At 41.9% G+C, this 16,896-nt stretch overlaps 1 pseudogene; it reads left to right on the top strand.

The window, feature by feature from the left end:
• Positions 1–10,882: 10,882 nt before the first annotated feature.
• Positions 10,883–11,380, top strand: LOC100357371 (large ribosomal subunit protein uL11-like; annotated as a pseudogene).
• The last annotated feature ends 5,516 nt before the right edge of the window (positions 11,381–16,896 follow it).

Below are 16,896 nucleotides of genomic sequence, written 5' to 3'. Positions count from 1 at the left end.
TTCAATTTCAAAATCTGCCCTTGATCTAAGCCCCTTAAGCTTCTGTGGAGGACTAAGGACCTTCAGGGTCAATGCCAATAACAAAAGGTAGGAAAAATCCACTCTCCTCGTATCTATAAGCTGTTAACTCACTGTGGAAAGTGTTTCCCTTCAATAAAGTTGTCTTTGGAGAATCCCTTTCCCTTCTTTTAAAGGTAGCACTCAGTGCTTTCTTTTGCGGGGTTCAACATCTTTAACAGGACAGAGAATAAACTCTCAGGAGACCTAGGTTATAGCCCTGAATGTGCCACAAGCATGGATTTTTGGAAAAGCAGTTGCTTTAGACTACAGTGTTATAATCAGTATGGGAGTTGGTTGGGCTAGACATATTTTTCTCCCAACAGTGGTCTGTGCAATACTCACTTTTAGAAGTGTTTTGCCAAGGGTAGGGTGATTGTGAGCAAATAAATTTGAGAAACACACCAGACCTTATCGCTACTAGTAGATTTGCATTGTCTGTTAGCATATTAATGGCTCTGAGAATTCCTAGTAGAGAAACTACTACAAATGTTTTTGACCCACTGTTTTCCCAACTTCATTACTAAACCACTCGGCCCCTTTTGTCTGCTAGTTCCTACTGTGAAACCAGCATCCTATAAGCATTTCCTGACAACGCTTAGAATGTAGCAGTGGTCTCAGGTCTGGCCTACATTTTGGCAGCTCCATGGCTCTAATTAGAAATTACATGACTGTATCTAGACGATATGATGATCAAGATCTTTTACATTGCTTCTAGATGAAGGTTGTGGCAATATAATTCATTCATCAGATTAGGAATTAGGATCCATTATGATAGTTTCCTATAGTTGCTGTGACAAATGACCCCATGCTTGGCTTAACAGAACAGAAATTGGTTCTCTCATGATGCTGGATATGCCAAACTGAGCCAAAGTCAAAGTATCAGTAGCACTGTGCTCCCTCTGGAGGGTCTGGAGGGATAATCCCGGTCTTGTCTCTCCCAGCTTCTCAGAGCTAATGGCATTTCTTGACTTGTGACAGCAACACTCTACCTGTGCTTCTTCGGTCACTTTGTCCCTGTGTACCAATATTCCTTCTGTGTCTCCTTTATAAGGTAGTTGTGATGTGATTTAGGTTCCCTTCGGATAGTCCAGAGTCATCACAGAACCCTTAACTTAATCATACAGGTCCTAAGGGTTAGGACCTGAAATCTCTGGGATTGCCATTATTCAGCCTGCTACATTATGTCAAAAGCTAGGACTTAGATTTGGCAGAGTTAATACTTCAGGCATAAATGTGAAGGCCTGTACAAAATAAAACAAATCAGTAAAAGGCAGGTATGGCTAGAAGATGGGCCTGATTTATTCAGAAACTTGTTGGGTGGGATTTCCCTTACCCTTTATACTCCTCTGCCCCGATCACATTGGGATGGTTCTCGTTTCTGTTTATTCAAAGTTCCAGTTGAAGAGGAATCAAGTCCAGGACCTGAATGCTAGAACTGGTGGGAAAATCGATGGTCCTTATCTGGAACTTTGACTAATGGGGTGGATGAGTATGCTTTACAGTGGGCCACTCTGTGCAGGGCAACATAGTGGCTGCAGTACCAGGAAGCAAATCTGACCTGCGGATTTGACATGTTCAACTGGCATGCTGATATTACACTCTAAAAATATACCTCTAGGGGAGGCACGTGTTCTCCAACTTGCCTTGGTATCAGTGTCTAATACCCACCTAGTTCACACTTTCATTTTAGCTGCTTGGCCAGTGTTAGTAACCCAAGTTCATGACCTATGCTTAGACATAGAAGTGCTCATCTAAATGGAATATTCTAGCCTCCATTTATTCACAAGTAGAATATGCTGGTGAATGTGGATGATTTTACTTCTACTCACATTCTTACTGTGGGGTCCAGCATCCTAGACTCCAACTCCAGTTTACATATTTATTGTCCTACTTAGAGAGTTCCAGGCTGGATCAAAAGTGAGCACTTCCTCCTCCCGTTCGCACTTGCTCATTTGTGTTCAGAGCTGTATTCCTCAGTTTAGGGGGTGGAGTAAAAATCCTAAGATGCCCTCAGATGGTTTTTGGTGACCCTGTGCTATTCTGAGACCCCCCAAATTCTTTCTTGGGGGTCTCGCCTCCTAACAGTAGATTGCTCATGAGTTAAATTTTTATCTACTCTTTCAGCCAATAAAGGACTGGCCAGGTCAAGGCTTAATTTGACAGAAAATTTCAGTGAGTAAAAACTAAACACAATACTCCCCCATTTCCTGGTGAGAGGATGCAGTCTATGCAGAGTCTTGGCAAATTCAGATATTTCTATCAAATGTTTATTGTCTTAATAACCATCCTTTCACATTGTGAAAGAAAATTTCTCTCTTAACTTCTATGCACTTCATGGACACTGTTTGAGGATGCTTTCCCATTGCTGCCTGTCTTTGTATTAGGATCAAATCCTCCTTAACCAGGCTGTAAGCTACTTGAAGCCTATGACCATGCTATCCACCCATGTCCCCACCATGTCCAACAGGGTGTGAAGGTGCACAGGAGACATTGAGAAGGCTTTTGTTGCCTGAATGAATAAATGATTTGAAATTTGGGAGAGGGGAAAGTGTAGCAGATTTTTTAAAAATATCTTAAAAAGGAAATTTAGAAATTAAAAATAGAAAACAAATTTCCTTATACTCCCATTACTGACACCCCTTGTGAATACTTAAGGATATCAGATTTTTTTCTTAAAATATATTTAAGTGATATATTTCATCATAAAATTACAGTTATAGTTAAATATAAGTTTGCATCTTTTTAGTCTTTACAATTTAATATTTCTTTTTAAATTTATTTGTTTGAAAGTCAGAGTTAGAGAGTGGGAAGGAGAGAGAATGGGGGAGAGAGAGCACTCCCGAGAGAGAGGGAGAGGGAGAGAGGGAAAGAGAGAGGGAGGGAGGTTCCATCTGCTGGCTTATTTCCCAAATGGCCGCAACAACCATAAGCCAAAGTCGGGAGCTTCATCTGGGTCTCCTACATGGGAGCAGGGCCCAAGCACTTGGGCCATCTTCCGCTGCTTTCCCAGACACATTATCAGGGAGTAGGATGGGAAGTGGAACAGCTGGGATATGAACCTGTGCCAATATGGGATGCCAGCTGCTGCACCACAGTGCTGGTCCCACAATTTAATATTTCTAAGTCATTAAATATTTTTCCAAAAAATAGCTATATAATATCTCCATGATGTCCAGATAATGATTTATTTGTGGACCTTGATGAGTTTTCATGTGGGCTCTTGTGTTTTGATGAATGACCTGTGTAAAATGTAGGATATGTATTTTGATATATTCTTAGAAGTGAATTTATTGTGCCAAAAGTTATACATGCTTTGAAAGCTTTTGATACACATGTCTGTAGTCCCTTTTGCCTCTTCCAATACATGTCCCAAATAGCAATTTATGAGATGGTATTTTACTCCCAATAGTGAAAGAGAGGATAAATTTTTGTATAGCAGCAGCAGTGGTATTAATTATATTAAACATAATGACATCTCTGCAAGTTATGGTTTAGAAAGTGCTTTTACATTCGGTCATTGTTTTTTGTACTCAAGCAAGTATTACTTCCATCTTACAGATGAAAAAACTAAACATCAAAAAGGCTAAACATCTTGTTTGTTCAAGGTTAGACGACCTCTCAGAGGCTCTTTGCATGCTCTTAACCACACCAGGAAGGCTAACACAGAAAAGGAAGAGGTGGGGAAGCGGAGGGACAGACGGAGTAGAACAAACCGCCAGAGATCACAGATGCAACCTCAAAGGAGAGACTAGAGCATTTTGTGAATAGAGCAATAAAAATAAGACTATTGGGGCTTGAGGCACAACTTTAGATTCTAGGGTAATTTCATGTAGAGTGGTCCTTGAAGCTCCTATACTTCAGAAATGAATTCCTAACATGCACTGATATACTTGTGCTTTGGGGGCTCCACTTCCATGTGGTAGGAGATCACGTTCAAAGCTGGCGGTAATTTTATCACCCAGGAAAGGATGTATGGAGCTGTCTCCGACACCTAGAGAACAGCAGAGCTAGAAAGAACCTTAGGGTTCATATTTTCTACCTCCTTCATACAAACCGAATTCCAGAGAAGGTAAGTGGCTCATTCAAGGTCATACAGAGATTCTATGTCAGGGTTCAGGCCAGAACTAAGCAACAGACTGTACAGAGAGCTAGAAACAGGTTAAACAGAGGGAAGCAGTTATCACTGTGTTCTGGACCAAAGGAGGTTGTAATTCATTTGGCATAGATTCAGTCTTGATTTGTACATGACATAAGAAAACATCCATGTAAACCACTTAAATAAGCTTTCCTGTTTTTGTTATTTTACTCGAACACGTTTACATGTAGCTAGGTAATTTGCTTAATGGGATTACATTAGTTATACAGGTAAGAAAGTAGAATCACAAAGTGGAATAAATAAACCTTAGTGAAACAGACCACTTGTTTCTAAGCCTGGTTGATTCTCAGAATCATTTGGGGCAGTTTTTGAAGACATGGATTCACTGGGCCCCACTCACAGTAGATCTGATGAACATGACCAACTCTTTCCAAACTTGCTTTAAAAACATCAACACAGAGGCATTTTAAGTTTTAACTTGAAATTTGACTGCAGATTCTCACATCTGAAAACACTGAATACCAGACTTTCAAAGGCAAGTGGCCATACCTTTTGAAAAATTAGTATGAGGAGGTAAACCTCTAAATGTCTGTTCAAAATGACCCTTGCTTAGAAATATTTGAAACAATTAAGTTAGAGAGGCTGTAATAGTCCATTAATGGATTTTTTCTGTTGTGTAAATGTTTATACAGATGTTGTAGTGAGACTTTTCAAAAAAAACTCCTGAGGTTGCTGGCAGCGGACGACTTTGCATATGTGTGTTAACTGGAGAATGTGCTGTGTTTCCAATGAATGGGGAAGCGGGTCTAGATGACTTTCAGATTAGCTGGAACAGACGGAAGGGTCACAGTTGAACAACTTGACACACCAGCATAAAGGCATTGTTGAAGTGGAGTTCATTGCCTTGGACAGATACTGTCAATCAACCCAGGCGCTCTCTCAGTTAACCGACAGCCTGGACCTCTAAAGATTTTTAAAAAGAATTTTTAAAAGTATTTTGAGGCAAGAAGAGTTTATTGGGTCTTTTTCTGCACTGACCTCTCTCCAAGACTGACAAAGATTTTAGAAACAAGATGATCAATCAGGAGACATTTTGGAAACTAAAATGCTCTAAACTTGGCTTTTGCAATTTTCACTAGTAAGTACTTTTGTAAAAACTTAAACCATATTATGGCTTTGAGATTCCTATTATCACAGTAATTATAATGCAGGAAGGAAAATACAATTTTTAAAACCCATTCAGGGGCCAGTGCTGTGGCGCAGCAGGTTAAAGCCCTGCCTGCAGTGCCAGCATCCTATATGGGCGCTGGTTCGAGTCCCAGCTGCTCCTCTTCCGATCCAGCTCTCTGCTATGGCCTGGGAAGGCAGTAGAAGATGGCCCAAGTCCTTGGGCCCCTGCCCCCATGTGGGAGACCCGGAGGAAGCTCCTGACTCCTGGCTTCAGATCGGCGCAGCTCCGGCTGTTGAGACCATCTGGAGAGTGAACCAGCGGATGGAAGACCTCTCTCTCTGTCTCTACCGCTCTCTGTAACTCTTTCAAATAAATAAAATCTTTAAAAAAAAATAAAGCCCATTTAACTTGAATTTTGTTCAGCTGTTATCAGAAATCCATGTCCAAGCGAGTATTAAAATGTACTATATTTGAGTCGTTCTTTTCTGTCTAGCTTTATAACTCAACGTGTGTTAAACTTTTGTAAATGACCCAAATAGTAAAAGCAGTTATCGAGGAGCCAGCATATGGTGCAGCAGGTTAAGCCCTCACTTGCAGTGTCAGCATCCCATATCAGAGCACAGGTTTGAGTCCTGGCTGCTCAGCCTTCAATCCAGCTCCCTGGTAAAGCACCTGGGAAATCAGTAGATGATGGCCCAAGTACTTGAGCCTCTGTCACATATGTGGGAGACCAGGATGGAGTTCTGGGTTCCTAGCTTCAACCTGGCCCAACTCTGGCCATTACAGCCATCTGGAGAGTAAATCACTCTTTCTGCGCTCTCTCTCTCTCCCTCTCCCTCTCCCTCTCCCTCCCCCTCCCCCCCCCTCTCTTTCTCTCTGACACACATACACACACGCACACACACACACACATTTACCATTTTAATAAACAACTAGCTCCTCTTTGATTGTAAGCTACTTCTGAAGAATACAATGGGGCTTAGAAGTCAATTTGGGGGGCTGGCACTGTGGTGTAGCAGGGAAAGCCATTGCCTGCAGTGCCAGCATCCCATATTGGAGCCAGTTGGAGTCCCAGCTGCTGCTCTACTTCCAATCCAACTCCCTGCTAATATGCCTGGGAAAGCAGCAGCAGAAGATGGCCTGAGTCCTTGGGCCCCTGCCCCCACGTGGGAGACCCAGAAGAAGTTCCAGGCTCCTGGCTCTAGATTGAACCAGCCCTGGCCATTGCAGCCATCTGGGAAGTGGACCAGCAGATGGGTGATCTCTCTCTCTCTCATTCTCTCTCTGTAACTCTTTCAAATAAATAGATAAATCTTTAAAAAAAATTTCTCCTCATCTTGACCTCCTTGAAGATGCCATGGTTTACTATGACATGCACAGTCTCTTTGTGGTGCTTTTCCTCCTGTTATCTCAAGAATCTATTATTTAGATTGACACCATTTAAAATACCCTCTTCAAGTGCAATTTTTTCATAGATCCCTGTTAAGGAATAGCTATGTATTCATGACTTTGTGTAATTTAATCTGGTGTTTATGTCATTTGCACTCAGTCCTAGGAGAAGTAATCCCCAAAACAATGATGATCATTTATTTTGTTCATGAACCTGCAATTAGGGGAGGGTTTGGTAGAGACAGCTCTGTCTATGCTTCAAATGGCATTAACTTAGGAGCGAAAGATACTTTTTAAAAATGGCTCCTTCCTTGTGCTAACAAGATGATGTTGATTGCCAACTGGGAGTTCAGCTGGGAATGTGGGCCATGGGCCCAGTTCTCTATACACAGACTTCTCCATTAACTGTTTGGGTTCCTTTATAGCATTGTGTTGGGTTCCAACAAGTACTCAAGAAACAAGGCACATTCATGACTTCTCCTTGGGAGTCACATAGTTCCATGTCCATCATGCCACAAAAAAATCACCAGGACTTGCCCAGGCTCAATGACAGAGGATGTAGGTACCATCCTTTAGTAGAGAAATAGGTTCTAGAAGAGCATGTAGTATGGGAAATAGGATGGTGTCAATCTTTGGAAAATAGAATGTGCTGAAGCATCCCCCCTAGGTAAAGAATGCGTCTAATCTGGGTTCCATTTTAATCAAAGCTCACCCACGGAACTGAAGGCTACCTAAAACTAGTGAAACTTAAATGAGGATTATCAAAAAAGTGGCAAGGAAATCAGAGTAGCAAAATATATGAAGTATAGCTCAGCATCATAGGAGCTGGAATTTGTCAGACAGCTCGCTCCATCTGCCTCTCTTCCAGGCATCAGATGGCCTCTGGTACTGCTGCTCTCTGTGTATTTGGTTCCGCCTCCCAGGACTGTATTATCAACATTCATGTGGCTGGAGAGGGCCGCCTGGCATGGACTCCACTTACCCTTTCTGTACGAGAGCCCACGCATAACAATATCTCCATGTCTCTTGGTCAAAATATAGGAACAGCTCAGTCTAATCCGTAGGTTGTGGCCCTGGGTCCTAGTCCCATCAGCTGTGGCTAGGAAGGACTTGGCTCGCTCTGTGAGTGTGATTTTGCAGCAGGGGATTTAGGAAAAGACTCTGCCAAAGGAGGAGATGATGATGGTGATGTGTTCAGAGCAGCTGAGGAGGGAAGCTGTTATGTATGTCAGGTCAGCAGACAGTGCTTATAAGGGTTAAATCATTTCATGTCAGTAGCATTTTAAAAACAGGTCTTTGCATATATGAAATGATCAGGAAACATTTGCTATTTTCAGATGTTATTAGGTTGTTAACTCAAAGCAAAATCTCTCCACTCTCTTTTCACCAACAACCAAATAAGATGTGTGTTTTAGACACCCTGCCTGGGGCATAAGAGTCAATGTTTAGGGGCATAGTTAAAAGTGGAATTAACACTGAATTATTAACCTAAAAGTAGTTCAGCGTTAATGGTTGGAACATTGTGAAAGTAGCCTAGGAAGAAAAGATAACTAGTAAAAAGCATGGAACTACCTTTTCTGGAGTGTTTTCAAGGTAAAAATAGTTGATTAAATAAATAAGATAATTTAATTGAGAAAATGTGTAATTCCCAAGGAAGAATTAATTATCAGGATTTCTGTGAGTCAACTAACCAAGCATCAAATATATTTAAAGCCAAAGTTACATAAACTGTTGAGAAATTAATAATGACAAAGTTACAGTGAAAGATATTGATGTTTTCTGATATCAAGTAGAAATAAGATAATTTGCAGATTTAAATTAGCAAAATGTACACAGTAAAGCAAACTATTTTAAGCATTCATGGATCATATATGATACTGAAAAAATACTAGGCCACAAGGAAAAGTTCAACACATTCTATATAGCTTTAAATGGCCTATACAATTTATATTATTTAAAATACTCTCCTATACCTCAGAAATCTGAATTTAGCTCTACCTTATGACCCAGCCATCCTTCTCCTCAGAATTTACCCAAGGGAAATTAAATTGGCAAATAAAAGAGCTGTCTGCACCTCAATGTTTATTGCAGCTCAATTCACAATAGCTAAGACATGGAATCAACCTGAATGCCCATCAACAGAAGACTGGATAAATTATGGGATATGTACTCTATAGAATACTATACAGCCGTAAAAAACCAGTCATTTGCAACAAAATGGAGGAATCTGGAAAATATCCTGCTGAGTGAAATAAGCCAGTCGCAAAGGGACAAATATTATATGTTCTCCCTGATCGGTGACAACTGAGCACCTAAAAGGAAACCTGTAGAAGTGAAATGGACACTATGAGAAACAGTGACTTGATCAGCCCTTGTCCCGACTGTCAAGGAACAACTTACTATTTTATTCCTTTCAGTAAATCCAAGCAGTCAAGCCAGTGCTGTGGCTTACTAGGCTAATCCTCTGCCTGCGGCACTGGCACCCCAGGTTCTAGTCCCGGTCAGGGCACTGGATTCTGTCCTGGTTGTTCCTCTTCCAGTCCAGCTCTCTGCTGTGGCCCGGGAGTGCAGTGGAGGATTGCCCAAGTGCTTGGGCCCTGCACCTCATGGGAGACCAGGAGGAAGCACCGGGCTCCTGGCTTCAGGTTGGCGCAGCACTGGCTGTAGCAGCCATTTGGGGGGTGAACCAACGGTAAAGGAAGACCTTTCTCTCTGTCTTCTCTCTCTCATTGTCTAACTCTGCCTGTCCAAAAAAAAAAAAAAAAGAGTTTAAAAGAAACTAATAAAAACAAGTAAATCGAAGCAGTCAATCTTTGACAAAATTGAGCAAGGAGAAAAACCTCTGCAAATTCATATTTTGAAAGATCGAGAACAAGTGTATATGTGTGTCTACATTATGTACATATTTGTCTCAATGGACAAGAGGAAAAGATGCCTGACTTATTTTAGGAAATAAATGTGTTATTAGTATGTTCAAATTTAGCATTCAAGAAAAATATAGGCAGATTTTTCTAATGATAGTCTATGGAACACACTCCATATTACAGAACATAGTTCCTTTAGTAGATTTGACTTGAAAAATGAAGTCAGACTTTTTTTAGGTCAAATGAATGTGGGAAATTCTCACATTGTATATTTCCCTTGGACAGGCATACTTATATTTGCCAATTAAGGGCTCTGGGAATTGTGGGGAGCAACCGAGACTAGACTAAATTACTGGAACTGCTAGGACTACTTCTACGCATCTGCTCTCCCACAATATGGCGCTGAGAGACAGCAAACAACTTCTACACAGCTGCCTCACCAGTTCGACCGATAAGCTGCAGGAGCTGATCCTGCTCTTGATTGGAGGAGAGCAGCATGCTCAGCGTGTGGGTAGCAGAGTTGGGATTGGCGGAAGAGGGCTATAAAGGAGGAGAGAGACAACATGCACCAGGAACATCTAAGGAACATCTGAGCAGCCCGAGAGAGCTGGCCGGCAGCGTGCCGCTCCTCTGCAGAAGCGGGGAAAGCGGCGGGGGTGCCACCCCTCCGCGGAGGCGGGGGGCTGGCAGCAAACCCCGGGAAGGGCGGGGCAAAGAGAACAGCGCAGGGTCCGGTGTCCTTCCTCCGTGAATGGGGGAGCGTCAGGGAATCCCTGCAATAAATAAGTGCCTGAAATGTGTTCACCCAAATTTTTAAAAAATGTGTTTGTCACTGGTAGATATTCTGAGACATGAAATATGGAAATACTTTTGTAGATCATCTCATCTTTGGGAGAGTCCAAAATAAAATGCTATTACACAAAGTTCAATGGTCCATTATGACCAAGTGAGACATACAATAGCAATGCAAGAACAGTTTGCTATAAGGAAATACACAAAGAAAGTATATCGTGACAAAAAGTCACATAACAAGGAAGTGATTATCTCAGCCAGTGGATATTGAGAAGGTTCTTGATAACATTAAGCACTTATTTCTGACCAAAATTTGTAGACTACTAGGAATAGATTGATACTTCCTCAATCTAGTCGAAGAGTGTATATCAAATCAATGGTAATAATTATATCCTGAGTCAAATTATTAAAAGTAAATTTAGCTTTCAGTATTCAGCTCAGAGGATGCCAAGGTGCAACTTTTTTCAGTCGTCCCAAATCCAGGTTCATCTGACATCAGATGCCTCCACCATGCCACCCAAGTTTGATCCCAACAAGATCAAAGTCGTATAACTGCAGTGCACTGGCCGGTGAGGTCGGCCCCACGTCTGCCTTGGCCCCCAAGATCGGCCCCCTGGGTCTGTCTCCCAAAAAGGTTGGTGATAGCATTGCCAAGGCAACCGGTGACAGGAAGGGGCTGAGGATTACTGTGAAACTGACCATTCAGAACAGACAGGCCCAGATCGAGGTGATGCCTTCTACCTCTGCTCTCATCACCAAAGCCCTCAAGGAACTACCCAGAGACAGAAAGAAACAGAAGAACATCAAACACAGTGGGAACATCACCTTCGATGAGATTGTCAACATCGCCAGCAGAGGCGCCACCAGTCTTTAGCCAGAGAACTCTCCAGAACCATTAAGGAGATCCTGGGGACCGTGCAGTCTGTGGGCTGCAATGTTGACAGCCACCACCATCATGACATCATCGATGACATTAACAGTGGTGCCGTGGAGTGCCCAGCCAGTTAAGAAGTACAGAGAAATTTTTTGAATAAAGGATCATCTGACAACAACAACAAAGTAAATTTATTGTAATATTGGGCTAAAAGTAAATTTGAAATATCTCAAATACTAGATAATAGATGAATAATTAAATTATGGCATGACCACTCAATATAACCTCTTGGAGTCATTGAATATCATATTTCAATGGTGGTGAAATACACAAGTCCTAAACATTTGTCATCTTAACCATTTTGAGGTGTATAGTTCAATGTCATTTAGTTCTATTCAGAATGTTTTGCCATCATCTTTATTATCTACTTTCAGAATAAGGAAATATCATACCCATTTTAGCAGTTACTTCCTATTTTCCCATCCCTTAATCCCTTTGGCAACCACTAATCTAATTGCTGTCTCTATGTATTTTTGTATATAGAGAATTATACAATACATTGCCTGTAGTGTCTGGCTTATTTTACTCAACATATTTCCAAGAGTTATCTGTGTTGAAACTTATCTTTCTTTTTGTGATTGAATAATCTTCTATTGTGTGGCTGTACCACATTTTGTCTGTCCATTCATCAGATAATTATCTTTGGTTATCTATATCTTTTAACTATTGTGAGTAGTGCTGCTATGAACATTCATATACAAGTTGTTTCAATGAATATCATATTTTGAAGAGCATTTCATTATATAAAAGACTGTAAAATATTATAGAAAATGAAAATAAACTTATAAAGTTATGATCACAGTAGGATTTGATTCTATTGTCCAATATATGAACACTAGGTCAATTTTTAAAAACTCTAAAATAGTCACAGTAATTGTCATTGAGTCATAGGACTATGGATAATTTTTGTGTTGTGTATCACTAAAGTCTCAAAATTTTAAAACAAAGAAAAGCAACTTCTTTTTTATAAAACAGTGCTTGAGAATTGGGAAGACAGAGGTAGCAGGTATATCCTGTTCTTACGGTGACTAAGTCTGAGCTAGGAGATGACAGGTGATGTGGTTCTAGTAGACAATGAAGCATGGCAGGATTTTCTGAAAGATGAATGACTTGAATATATTTATCATCTGCACAAAAGGACTCGCTGAAGGATGAGAGGCTGAAAATATAGGAGAAGGAGGAAGGGGAAAGGTCTTGATTTTTTTTTTTTTTTTTGACAGGCAGAGTGGACAGTGAGAGAGACAGAGAGAGAGAAAGGTCTTCCTTTGCCGTTGGTTCACCCTCCAATGGCCGCCGCGGCTGGCACACCGCGCTGATGCGATGGCAGGAGCCAGGTACTTATCCTGGTCTCCCATGGGGTGCAGGGCCCAAGGACTTGGGCCATCCTCCACTGTACTCCCTGGCCACAGCAGAGAGCTGGCCTGGAAGAGGGGCAACCGGGACAATCCGGCGCCCCAACCGGGACTAGAACCCGGTGTGCCGGCGCTGCAAGGCGGAGGATTAGCCTAGTGAGCCGCGGTGCTGGCCTAGGTCTTGATCTTAGAGAAATTAGGGAAGGGGATGATTAAGGATACTGATTAAAGGATTGGTCTTAAAACAGGGAAACACATAAATCTTTCCTTTAAATCAGAAGGCCTTTCAGTGAGAGTGTAGACAGAAGGAGAAGTATAGATGTATAGAGAAAACTCTGATGGATTCATGCAAAATACAGGAGTACTTCAAAATGATTGTGGGAAATGGAGTTCAGTTGTTTGTGGAAAAATTGAAATTTATGTATATTAGGGGTCTTCAAAGAGTTCATGAGAAACTATGGATTTCAAATTTTTTTGCACAAAGATGAACATTTTTAACTCATCTTCCATGAATTTTTGATTTATTGTAGATTTAATATTCATAGTGATAATAGGTTAAGCCCCGTGTTGTAGAGAGTAGGATGCATTTGTGTTGTGAGCTTGAGAAGGAATAGTGTAAGTGTGGAGTGTGCAAGGTCGGTAACCAGGGCCATCCACCTTTCTGCAGCACTCGAGCTGCTGCTCATTGCCCTCACTGTATTCTGAGACTCATCCATCGCGTTCAGCTTGTGCAAGACCTTTTCCTCGAAGTAGATTTTTTTCTTATGTTGCCAATTTGATCCTGTTGTATAGATCAGTAGCTCCTAGAGCTTACTGACAGTACATATTGGAAATGTTTCCACAGTTTGCCTTTGCTTCTTATAGTTGGGTTCTTTGCATTCCTAATACTAGCCTTTCTTTTTTCATTTGTGAATATATTTAAAGATTTAGTTATTTATTTGAAAGAGTTACACAGAGAGAGGAGAGGCAGAGGGAGAGAGAGGTCTTCCATCCGCTGGTTCACTCCCCAGATGGCTGCAACAGCTGGAGCTGTGCCCATCTGAAGCCAGGCACCAGGAGCTTCTTCTGGGTCTCCCACATGGGTGCAGGGGCCCAAGGACCTGGGCCATCTTCTACTGCTTTCCCAGGCTATAGCAGAGAGCTGGATCAGAAGTGGGGCAGCCGAGTCTCGAGCTGGCACCCATATGGGATGCTGGTGCTTCAGGCCGGGGCGTTAACCCATTGTGCCACAGCGTGGCCCAATTCGTGAATATTTTTAGACATCCGGGGAATTCTCTTCTTTGCTCATATTTACAAAGTCTTTATTTTACTTTTCCAGCATTGAATGTCCTATGACTATACATGGCCATTATAGAGTTTTTTAAATGTAGTTAAAGAAGAAAGTACACACTCCAGTTTTACTGTTTGAAGCGGTTGGAAATTGGTGCATCTGTATGAAATATGAAATAACGGTATTTTAAATGAGGCAGAAACTTCTGTTTCTTTTAATAGTCCAGAGATATTTACCTAGGACTGGCAAGACAGCTCTTTCCAAGTCATCAGGCTCTTTATAACTTTCCTTTATAAGGATTGGCCATTGTAAGGAGGGTCAATATATAGGGACATATTTCTTATTCCCATGGTACATGATAGAGTTCCAACTGTCACATCCATGTGCCAAATAACAGGATGGAGGATTTAGGGAAAAGGAGATTGAGGGAAGTTTGTGGCAGCTGCAATATCATACTTCTACTTACAGCCCACTGCCTAGAATTTAGTCCTATGAATTGTATCTGTAAGAAGATTCTGGAAAGTGCACAGCAGTGTGCTCCACCAACCATTTAATTATTAAGGAAGAGGAGGCGAATGGCAATGGGGGTGACCAGTGATCTCTCATTCTTTCACTGACCAGAGTTATCGTCAGCTCATGAGGTAGAGAGAAGTGGCTACCAGAGGTAATAAAGCAGGGGCATTTGCTTTTGTTTGTGAGTTGTTTCTTTGGATGCAGTTGTGTGACTAACCTCACCACCATCCTCTTCCGTAACTTAGAGGACTGCTCTTGCTAGAATCATTTTGGTGGCTGTCTCCATGTTTTGACAGTTCATCCATCCCTGTCAGGTGTGCTTAGCTGCAGCAGCATCCCTAATCCTCTGGAATGACAGCACCCTGCGTTTCTAGAGGCTTTAGAAAGCTTGACATTTGTCCTTTCACTGATTTCCCCAAGAAATGATGCAAGCAAGTGATTGCTATCTGCATCCCACTGGAGCTATTTTCACTCACAACTCGGACAGTGCTTTGTGCCACATGGCAGCTTGGCAGTCTCCCCAGCAAGTTGTTTCTGCCTATGCTATGATCTGCAGAAATTCCTCAAAATTGCTAGCATGTGAGTGTCGGCATTCCCTAGTTTCCAGCAGTAGATGGCTTTTTCCCCCATAACAGCTGATTTCCTTTTTCCCCTAAAGATTTGTTTGTTTGCTCGTGAGGCAGAGTGACACAGAGGGAGGGAGAAAGAGAGTGAGGGGGACCTTCAATCTGCTGGTTTATTCCTCGATGCTCCCAACACCTGGGGATAGGGAAGACTGAAACCAGGAGCCCAGAACTCCTCCAGATCTTCTCATAAAGGAGGGAGGGATCCAAGTCCATGGACCATCTTCCACTGTCTTCTGAAATGCATTAGCAGAAAGCAGAATTGGAAGCAGAAAAGCTGGGACTCAAACCAGCAGATACAGTTGTCCCAGTGATGGCTTAACCCACTGTATACCACAACACCCACAGCAGTTGATTTTCCTTGATAGTTTTAGTAGAAATTTTGTTGAGGCACAGAACATTAAACATAAGATTTTTCATATCATTCTCCAATCAGAATCCATTTTTTATTTCTTATAGTATTATAAATTATAATTTGGCATATTGTTTCCATATATAGGCTGTATCCAAGTTGAAACCATTCATATGCTTAAGACTTTTTAAGGGGTTGGAATTCTTTAGTCCTTATACGTCCTGAGAGGATAAACACCACTGAATTTAGAGAAGTCTGGGGGCCTAGGAAAGGGGGGTTTTTGTAAGGAGGTACATAAACTGGATCTGGAACCAGAAACCCACCAAGAACACAGGCTACTCATTTGGTCCATTTCTTATGGGCCATCTGGTTCCTCCTAAGGATGTTGTTGCATTTGTGCATGTTCAATCCAATCTTCTAGGTCTCTATTCATTGTCTTCTTCCTAATTTCCTCTCACAGCCCCAGCTATATACTGCTGCCCCAGATCGGCCTCAAGATGTTTCTACTCAGCTGTAGTGCTAACTGCATTCTTTCCTTTTACTTTTATTTTATTTATTTATTTGAGAGGCATAGTTAAAGACAGACAGAGAGGGCGGGCTTCCCTCTGCTGATTCACTCACCAAATGGCCACAACAGCTGGAGCTAGGTCAGTCCAAAGCCAGGAGCCAGGAGCTTCTTCCAGGTCTCCCAAGTGGGTGCAAGGGTCCAAGCACTTGGACTTATCTTCCACTATTTTCCCTGGCCATCAGCAGGGAACTGGATTGGAAGTGAAGCAACTGGGACTCTAACGGGGGCCCATATGGGATGCAGGTGCTGCAGGTGGAGGCTTAACCTACTACACCACAGTGCTGGCCCCTGCATTATTCTTTTCAACTTCTCAAGAGAGGATTCTAATTGTGTCAGCTGAACTTTACAAAGCAAGCTTTTAAAGCGTAAATCATAGATGTCTGGACAGGCTGCTAAGTCCAAAGCCACCCTAGTTCACAATAAGGGAGGTATAGAGTGGTGTGAGAAGAAGCATTTGGCCCAGAACGTGGCTGTTTAGAGCAGCAAGGGCTTAGGTGTTGCTTGACTTGTCTGCACTTTGCTTTTATCTATGTTGGGTCCAGGGATGCTCCATGCTCATTGATTTCCTTTAGCCAGTAAGAATAAATACCAGCCCCCCAAGCAAAACATTCAAAGTTTAGACTCTTAAATGTGTCCACCTTTCCAATCCTGTCTCCTACTTTCACCTTCTCTGCCAGCCCAACTTACCTCTTTATCTGACCCCCAAATCTGCCACTAATAGGCCTGTCTCCAGACTGTTGATCAGGCGGTGCCTTCCTAGCTCTCCTCACTCATGCCATCTTTCAAAGTCCAGCTTTGTTGCTTTTATACCAGTAATGTTTACTATTTGTTAAGCAAGTACCAAGTATTGGTACGTACCAAGTATTTTCCTAGGTACTTTGTATCATCAAATCCTCTCCACTTACCTTTCAA

Source organism: Oryctolagus cuniculus, chromosome 1, assembly GCF_964237555.1.
Source record: "Oryctolagus cuniculus chromosome 1, mOryCun1.1, whole genome shotgun sequence".
NCBI classification, from domain to species: domain Eukaryota; kingdom Metazoa; phylum Chordata; class Mammalia; order Lagomorpha; family Leporidae; genus Oryctolagus; species Oryctolagus cuniculus.
Note: the sequence above shows the minus strand (reverse complement) of the source record. Positions and strands in the feature narration are given on the sequence as shown.